Genomic DNA, 10147 nt, shown 5'->3' with positions numbered 1-10147 from the left:
TGTTTACAAGAAGTAGATGTGCAAACACCCCTTCCCTTATGCTTATTATTAAATAATGCCATGATTGTGTCCTTATGCTTATTAAATAATGCCATGATTGTGTCCCCTAAATCATTAAGTGCAGAAGGGACAATCTTAGGGTATTTAATCTTAGAGAATGTAATCTTTAGCTAGAGGTGGATAAAATGTGTAAAGGTCTTTATAAAATTCCTGTTAATTAATCATAAAACGTGTGTTGTATGGGGATGTGGTCTGTCTCAATCAATTTTCTCTACCTTCTTTTTTCTTGATTCTATAATGCATTGCAATGGCTGCACAAAACTCACGTACAATATTTATAATTAAAGGATTTATTAAGGAAGTTAATAAGTGGCAATGTAAGTGAGAAATGCTCAGGATACAGTTGTTCATCAGGACGTTACAAGTTTCTTTTAAGGTTGCTCCTAAACACCTAAAGGACATGCCACTTCATGATAAGCCTCAACCCAAGGTCATTCGGCTCAAGTTCTGTGAGTTAACAATAGCAGCTCCCCCAAATAAGTGCTCAGAGGCACCCCACCCCACAAGCCAGCGTCCTACCCAAAAGCACTCACCATAACTGGCTCAGTGGCTTGTTTCATCCTCTGGTTCCTGAATCTCCTGTGTCTCCTTTGAGGTTATAGCTGTCTTCTAAATGTAGGAAGTTCACTACTCCGAGGTCTCAGGGTCCAGGGGATGTTCTCCACTCCTGCTTCTTACTGATAGTGAAATCCTCTCTCCTGAGTCTCACAAAGTTAATTTTAGATTGAGTAGGGTGGCATTCCAAGAGGCAAATCTTATAAACAGGTCCCTCTGCTTTCTTACCAGAACCAGGCAGAAAAAGTCCATTGGTGGGAGCCAGACTGTAGCTAGAAGATCCACATCAAATAATTCACTGCCCCACAAAGGGAAAGATTTGTTCCTTTGTTTTCTTTTGTACAGGTATGATGAGATTTCAAAAATAAGGACTTTTAATATGTGCCCCCTATAATTTCATATTTGGTTTGTATGTCAGGTAAATACAACAAGTATTTTTCCATAAATTTCTTTTTACCTCTAGAGCAGTGGTTCTCAACCTTCCTAATGCCGTGACCCTTCAATACAGTTCCTCATGTTGTGGTGACTCCAACCATAAAATTATTTTCATGCTACTTCATAATTGTAATTTTGCTACTGTTATAAATTGTAATACTAATATCTGATGTACAGGATGCATTTTCATTGTTATAAATAGAACAATTGAACAAATTAAAACATAGTGATTAATCACAAAAGCAATATGTGATTATATATTGTGAAATATTTATTTCTAATTACAAATAAATGAACTTTTGTCTTGAAGCATGGTGTAGCATGGGTAACAGTCTTCACATTGGGTACTGTATGTGGGCATATCTAGATGTGGGCAGATATGCCCACCGCCCCTTCCTACATTTAGAGGGGCGGTGTCTCGGTTCCTAAGATCATCAGAAAGATGTGTTTTCTGATGGTCTTGGGCGACCCTTGTGAAAGGGTTGTTCAACCCCCAAAGAAGTCGCAATCCATGGGTTGAGAACCGTTGCTCTGGGGGTGAACCTGTAAAGAGTAAGATATTGCTAAACTCCAGGTCAGTGTTCTCCCCAAAGTCTCTTGGAAAGGCAAGTGTAAAATGCATAGTCTGGGCTCATAAGGAGGGATAATTTTAAAACATAACTCTCGCTTTCTTGCTGCCATCGAGTCAACGCTGACCCTCACCAACCCCTTATGGGTTTCTGAGACTGTAACGGTTTTACAGGAGTAGAGCCAGGTTGCTTCTGTCATTTCAAACTGCCAACCGTGCGGCTCACAGCCCCAAATTAACTACTCCTCCACCAGGCCTCATGAAATATAACTAGGTTCTTTTATTCAAATTATCTTCCTATTAAGTCTCATAGGAAATTTAAGTCAGGCTCATAAACCACAGAATCTCCAATTTCTTTATTCATTCTGTAAATATGTTTGAACACTTAATAAGTTCCAGAGAATGAAGCTTAAAGAATGAACAAGAAAAAAACATTTTTTTGTGATTCTTACTTTCTTATGGAGAGAGTAATACAACAAATAATTCACCATGAACTAATTGACTAGTTCACTGCCATCAGGTGGGTTCTGACTCAAATTAGCACTATCTGTAATTGTGTTTTTCGGTGCCATTGAGTTGGTGAGACCCATAGGGGCCCTCTGGCCAACAGAATGTTTCTGAGCCATCCTTAAGATTTCCCCTTCATCTGAGACCATTTTTGAAGCCACTGTGCCAATCCATCTTGTCAAGGGTCTTCCTCTTTAATGCTGCCCTTCACCTCACCAACCATAATCATCTTCCCAGGGATTGGTCTCTCTGGACAATATGCATTTTCAAATACTCTGAATAACATCATAGAAAGATTTGAAGGTCAACAAGTGTCCATCTAGCTCAGAAGCAACAAAACCCACATGGAAGAAGCACACCAGCCTGTGCGATCATGAGGTGTCGAAGGAATCAGTATAAGGCATCATCAGAACAAAAAATCTTACCATAGTGAATGATGGGGGGAGTGAGGAGTGGAGACCCAAAGCCCATTTGTAGGCCACTGGAGATCCCCTTGCAGATGGGTCTCGGGGAAGAGATGAGCCAGTCAGGATGCAATGTAGTAATAATGATAAATACAACTTTCCTCTGGTTCCTAAATGCTTCCTCCCCGCCTCCACTATCATGATACAAATTCTACCTTGTAAGTCTGGCTAGACCAGAGGATGTACACTGGTACAGATAGGAACTGGAAACACAGGGAATCCAGGGCGGATAATCCTTTCAGGAACAGTGATATGAGTGGCGATACTGGGAGGATAGAGGGAGAATGGGTTGGAAAGAGGGAACTGATGACAAGGATTTACATGTGACCTCCTCCCTGGGGGATGGACAACAGAAAAGTGGGTGAAGAGAGACATCGGACAGGACAGGATATGACAAAATAAACAATTTATAAATTACCAAGGGCTCATGAGGAAGGTGGGAGTGGGGAGGGAGGGGAAAAAAATGAGGACCTAATGCCGGGGGCTTAAGTGGAGAGCAAATGTTTTGAGAATGACAGGGCAATGAATGTACAAATGTGCTTTACACAATTGATGTCTGTATGTATGGATTGTGATAAGAGTAGTATGAGCCCCTAATAAAATGATTTTTTTAAAAGAGAGCCCCTAATAAAATGATTTTAAAAAAAAGAAAGATAAGAAGATAAAAGTGAAGTATATGTTGGGAAGGAGTTAGCCATTGGGCTGCTAACCAACATGTTAGCAGTTCAAACCCATCATCTACTCTGCGGGAGGAAAATGAAGTTACTTGCTTGTCTAAAAGATATGCAGTCTTGGATACCTAGGCAGCTGTTCTGCTCTGTCCTATGGAGGTCAATGTGAGTTGATGTGCATTAGGAATAAGTGGCAAAATGGTCAATGTTCTCAATTGATGTTCAAAATTGGAGGTGAAAATGTACTCACAGACAACTTGGGGAAAATGTCTGGCAATTCACTTCAGAAAAATCAATCCCTGTAGTTATAAGGATTGAGTAGTTAAGTTATAGGGTGTTACTGATTGGGATTCAGCTCTAGGACAACTAATCAACTTTTAGTGGTTATGGAAAAATATCTCTAAAGCAATGCTACCTAAATCTGTATAGAAAGTATCATGGAAAGATCCAAGGAAATATAATTCCACCGAGAAGGCAACAAGAGCAAAGCGTTCCCCTTTGGAGGGAAAGCTTTGTTGAGAAACAAGAAGCAGATGTGGGAAGCAGATAGTTGGAGAGGTAGCTAAATTCCAGCTCACTAGGAGCTCGGTTGGTAATGGGAATTTTATTCTAAGGGTGCTGAGAAGTCAGTGAAGAGTTTGGAATAAGGAAATGATATGATATGATTTTCATTTTAAAAATATCATTTAACAATGAAAAGTAAATTGTACTCACTGTGAACTGAAACTTACTCTACACCATCTGATAAAAAAGCAAAATGTCTCAACTATTGTACAGGGAAGCGTAAATACCTACTCTTCTTATTGACTATCTCTTATCTGATATTTAGAGTCTATGATAGTAAAAGATCTATTTTTCCAGTTATTTTGCTCATTAAAGAGGGTATCTGGTAGTGTGGTAGTTCCATAATCAGGTGTCAATGTTCAGATGGGTGGAGTGAAGGGGTGGAATCTAGGCTGTCAACCTGGTAATAGCCAATGAGGCCTCTGTGTGGGTATGACCTTCTCTTAAGGATTCTGGGAACTCTTGTATTCCTCCTTGGAGGCAGGAGACTCTATCTCTCCCTGCTCACTCCCTGGGAGACATGCAGCTGACAAGACACAGGGAATGCCACTATTGACCTGAGCTGGAGAAACCACGTGGAGACCCATGCCAGCACTGAGATGCTTACAACGCCACTGGATCCACAAGACTTCTCATCCACTGGCCCAGGATCTTCCTTCATTCAGCATTATCGCATGTGTTTCATGAGTCTGATGAGGGCTTTATAGATTTGTGTCAGACATGTGGACTAATATTGGACTTACGGACTTCATCTGGACTGGGCTGGGATGTTTTCTCAATGTTCCATTGCTCTTGTATATAAAGCTCTTTCTTATACACATATAAGTGTCTATGAATTTGTTTCTCTAGTCGACTTGGACTAACACAGACAGTATGCAATGCTGAGCTTCGAGGAGAGTAACAATGACGGTGATTGTAAAGACTATGTTCAAATTGGCTGTGACATGATTCTCAGTGGTTTCGCAGTATTGATGTAATTTGGCAGTCATGTAAGGGTGGAATTTGGCAGTCATCTAGTTATGTAATTTGGTAGTTATGTGAAGATGGAGTCCTCACAGACTTTGTTATTTTATGTGCTCATAATACTATTTTCTCCTAGGCTAGCTTTTACATAATAACTTGTGGCTTTTTTAACCTAACCATGTCAGTAAGTTAGGAGTGAGTGTTCTTTAAGAAAGTATTATTTATCTGCAATTTAAGTTATACTGTATATCTGATATTTTTATTCAGTCAGTATGAAAATGCTAACCCAGAAGATTTAGGTTGTCATGGATTTCGCCTTGCGTGGATCCGCAATACCTGCTCATAGAGGCAGCAGTCAGGAGATGAGAAGACATTTTGCATGGCGTTTTTGCTGCACAAGTCTTCTTCAAAGTTCTGAAAAGCAAGAATGTTACTTTGAGGACTAAGTTGTGCCTTATGCAAGCTATGGTATTTTTCAATCATCTCATAAGCATTTGGAAGTTGGACATTGATGAAAGAAAACAGAAGCAGCATCTAGGAGTTTGAATTATGGTGCTGGTGAAGAATAATCAATGTACCAAGGACTGCCAAAAGAATAAACAAATCTGGTTTAGAAGAAGTATAGCCAGAATGCTCCTGAGAGGCCAGGAGGATGAGAATGCTTTTCTTGTGCTTTGGACGTGTTATCAGGAGAGATCAGCCTCTGGAAAATGGTACCATGCTTGGTCAAGTAGAGGGACAGCAAAAAGGAGGATGATAATGGTGGCTGCAATATTGGGCTCAGATGTAGGAAAAATTGCGACAATGTTGCAGAACAGGAAGATACTTGGTTTTTTTATACAGAGGGTCTCTATGAGTCAGAACTGACTTGATGGCACCTAACAAGAATAACGACCACCTCCACCTGGGCCCTCAGGTGTATTTTAATTGGTAGTTTGCTATGAATTGCTGACAAACTATATCTATCCTGTCACCAATAATATTGTGTTTTTTACAATTTCCAGTTCTCAAAATGAGCATGTTCTTGGTGCCTATCCTGAGGGTGGGCAAAAGACAGGACTGTTTATGTCCATAAAGAGTTGCAGTCTCGGAAACACGCTGAGGCAGTTCTACCTTGTCTTACAGGGTTGCCACAAGTCGGTATCAACTTGATGGCAGTGAGTTTGATTTTTTGTATCCAAACTTCAGTTTCCTTTTCAACATATCCAGTTAGTTATACAACTGGTGCCATTTATATTCTTCAGTGGGAAATCCCAACCCAGTCAGTAAAACATGTGGTGCTCATGGGAGGTCTATGCAGGGACTTAACTAAAGCCTGCTAATTCAGATGCTTGGCAGGGTGGGGGGTAGGAGGCAGTGGGGATAAGCTTTCTTAATTCCTTTCTAGGAAATTGTTAGCTTCAAATCTTTGACCAAGTTACTACTTGAAATAATATATTTTCCATTAAAAAAATATTTGTGCATTCTTCATACACCTACCATGCACATAAAGAGATTACATGCATATTTAAAGTAATTGGAGTGAAGTCCGTTTTCTTCACATGTGGACATATACATTAGTATTACTTTCATTATTTTGCCTCCTTTTCTTAAGTGAAAATGCAATTGACTATTTGGTGATATTTCCAGAGGATAGATTGCAATAGATTTATATTTCTCTCTTACAAGAAACGCTTTTAATTCAAATTCGCTTCTTCGTTTTAATTTTGGATTCTGTTTCCTATTTAAAAATTGAATCTTGAATAATTTTATTTTTGTTCCTATTGAAGCATTTTAGGCCTTTTAAAAAATAGAGACGAAAGGCTCTTTTAAATTATACATTTCTCTAATTTGAAATAAACCCACACAGTGAGTCTGGAAGTCTTTTAAGAGAGAGACATAGAGAGAGAGAGACGTTTCCTTGTAATTTACAGATATAATTATTCTTGAATGTGGGGGAGGGAGCTAAAGCAGATGGTATAGATTTTGACAACCACATTTACATTGTTTATCAGAATCTCTCTTCAGTAAATATGAGTGTTCTTGATGAAGAGAAGACTGTAGCTTCAGAAATCTGAAAGAAAAATATCAACAGGATTGAGTATGCTCAGAAAAACTGAAGTAAGATACAAATCTTTTTATAAATTGGACAGGTCAGGGCTAAGCCTCTTATTGAAATATGTATTTCTTTCAAAGTATGAATGTCTTACCTGGGATTCATTTGATAGCACTATAAAGTAAAAAAAATCTAAATATGATTTTAAGAGAACACATCTAAAATTTTAATGCTATTATCCTAATGTTGTGATGCATTAGGAAAACAAGAGATCTTTGTGTAAATTAGAAGCTATAAAAATTTACCAGCAACAACACAACTCTGAATTTGTAATCACCCAAAATCAGTTACTTTTGGTTTAAAATGGAAATATTGTAATTTATAGTTAAAAAATCAATGACTCTATATACCTTTGCACCTTTTAGGTAGTTTTTTTGTTTCTTTTTAGACTATCCTTAAAAAAATAAAAGCTCTTGAGGAGGAGCTCTAGTGGTGTAATGGTTACATGTTGGGCTGTGGTCTGCATGATTGTCAGTTCTAAACCACTAGAAGCACTGCCAGAGAAGGATTGAGCTTTCTACTCCTGTAAACACTTCCAGTCTTGGAAACCCACAGAGGGTTGCTATGAGTCAGCATGTGACTCGATGGCAATATGTTTAGATTTGGTTGAGGAGAATTACTCTATTTAGAGGAGAATTTGTGCAGCAGACTGAGGAAAGATTGAGTTTCCAAGTACCAGTTGATATACATTATAAATAAATGTTGAGTGTCCGTTCTCTACGGGACATGGTGCTAGACACTGGCGCTATGGCCTGAGTACACTATGGGAGTCTCAGAATCATACAAGTCTGAAGTCAGGATGCAAACTCTGTGAGCTTGTACAAATGGCTTACATTTTCAACCCCATTTCCACCCCTAAAAAAGAAAAGAAACTATATTTATAAATTTTAACAAATGGCAGTTACTTTTAAGATATTTACTTTAAAATTAACTATATGGAGGTAGACGTTTTATACATTTAAATCTATTTTTAGTGCAAATGTGATTTTTAACAAATGTGTATAGTTCTTTAACTAGCTGCACCACAGGTGTCATAAAGAATATTTACATTACTCAACAAAATTCTCTTTTTCTTACACTTGATCTTAGCCAAACGGCTGAGAAGCAATCAAAATTATTTTTTCCTACTTTGCAATCACTTATCTATCTCTAACCTGGATATTCATACACACTGATCTACTTTTGCCATCCTAATTTTGACTTTTTAGAATTTGCATAAGATCAGCACACATTGTGGTAGTTACATAATCCGGTGTCAATTTGGGATTAAGAGTGAAGGGGTGGAGTCTAGTTTGGCAATTGGGTCATAGCCAATGAGGCCTCTGTGTGGGCATGGCTTTCTGAGGATTCTGGAAACTCCTGGATTTCCTCCTTGAAGGTGGAAGACTCTCTCTTTCTCTTGATTTCTTCCTTGAAGCCAGAGTCAGTTTCTCTCTCTCTGTCTCTGTCTCCCTCTCTCTCTGTCTCTCACTCTCTCTCTCTTTCTCTCTCTCTCTTGGCTAACTCCCTGAGAGATGCTCTACTGACAAGGCACATGGCACTAAGCTGATAGACCCAGAGCCCTGGGAACTGGAGAAACCACACAGAGAGACCCCTGCCAGTGCTGAGATGTTTACAAAGCCACTGGATCCACAAGACTTTCCACCCAATGGCCTGTGATCTTCCTGCATTTAGCATCATTGCAGGTGTTTCGTGAGCCTGAAGAGGACTTTAATGATTGGTATTGAACATATGGGCGAATATTGAACTTATGGACTTGCTATGGACTGGGCTGGGATGTTTTCTCAATATTCAATTGCTCTTGTATATAAACCTCTTTCTTAAACACATATGAGTGTCTCTTTGGATTTGTTTCTCTAGTTCATCCAGATTAAGAATACATTATATTCTATTTTGTGCCTGGTTTCTTTTACTTGTTTTTAGATTCTGTTGTATCAGTTCTCACACATAGAAAACAGATGTGCAACAGAACGAAACACTAATTGGTCCTGGAACATCCTTACAATCATTGCTATGTTGGAGGCCATTGCTGCAGCCATTGTATCAATCCATCATATTTGAGGGTCTTCCTCTTTTTCTCTGGGCCTAAGTATGATGCCCTTTTTTCAGGGACTGGCCCCTCCTGATACATCCATGGCACATATAGACAAAGTCCCACAAGAGGCATTCTGACTGTACATGATAAGGAGCATTTTGGCTGTACTTGCTTCAAGAAAGTAAAACTCTTTTCCAGCTTATCCCTTGCTCTTGTGTATGTCGATATTATTCCAAAGTATGATCATTCAAATCTTGCTTTTCTACTTTAATAAGAAAGGTCAATGAGCAGTTACTTATTAGTAGAAGTTGTTAAACATTTGTTAACCATGATTGTTAAACAATTATCAGACCGTAGTAATTTCCTATTTAAATTTAAGTAATAATGACATATTTAAGAAACAACAATTTAGGCTAACTTAAAGGCCCTGCTTACCATTTGTGGTAGTTACGTAATCTGGTGGCACCTTTAGAGTATTACGCGTGAAGGGATGGAGTCTGGCTTGTCAATCTAGATATAATCAATGAGGCCTCTGTGTGAGCATGGCCTTCTCCTGAGAATTCTGGGAACTCCTGGATTTCCTCCTAGAAAGCGGGAGACAGTCACTGAGGGTGCAGTGTAGCATCGATGAAACACACAACTTTCCTCTAGTTCTTAAATGCTCCTTTCCCCACCCTACCCCCTACTATCATGATCCCAATTCTACCTTACAAACCCGGTTAGACCAGAGGATGTACAGTGGTGCAGATAGGAACTGGAAACATAGGGAATCCAGGATAGATGAATCCCTCAGGACCAGTGGTGAGAGTGGTGATACCAGGAGAGTGGAGGGAAGGAGGAGGAGAAAGGGCTTACCGATTAAAAGGATCTACATATAACCACCTACCTGGGGGATGGACAATAGAAAAGTGGGTGAAGGGATATGTCAGGCAATGTAAGATATATTAAAATAATAATAATTTATAAATTATAAAGGATTCACGAGGGAAGGGGGATTGGAGAGGGAGGGAAACAAATTAAAAATGAAGAGCTGATTCCAAGAGCCCAAGTGGAAAGCAAATGTTTTGAGAATGATGAGGGCAACGAATGTACAAGTGTGCTTTACACTATTTACACGTCCATCCATAATTTACACAATTTACACATCCATCCATATGTATGGATGGTGATAAGAGTTGGATGAGCCCCCAATAAAATGATTAAAAAAACAAAGAAAAGCGGGAGACAGAC

This window comes from Echinops telfairi, unplaced genomic scaffold (assembly GCF_000313985.2).
Source record: "Echinops telfairi isolate 266 unplaced genomic scaffold, ASM31398v2 ScPeMD7_2186;HRSCAF=2738, whole genome shotgun sequence".
Lineage (NCBI taxonomy): Eukaryota > Metazoa > Chordata > Mammalia > Afrosoricida > Tenrecidae > Echinops > Echinops telfairi.
The sequence above is the reverse complement of the archived record's forward strand: the minus strand, read 5'-3'. Positions refer to the sequence as shown.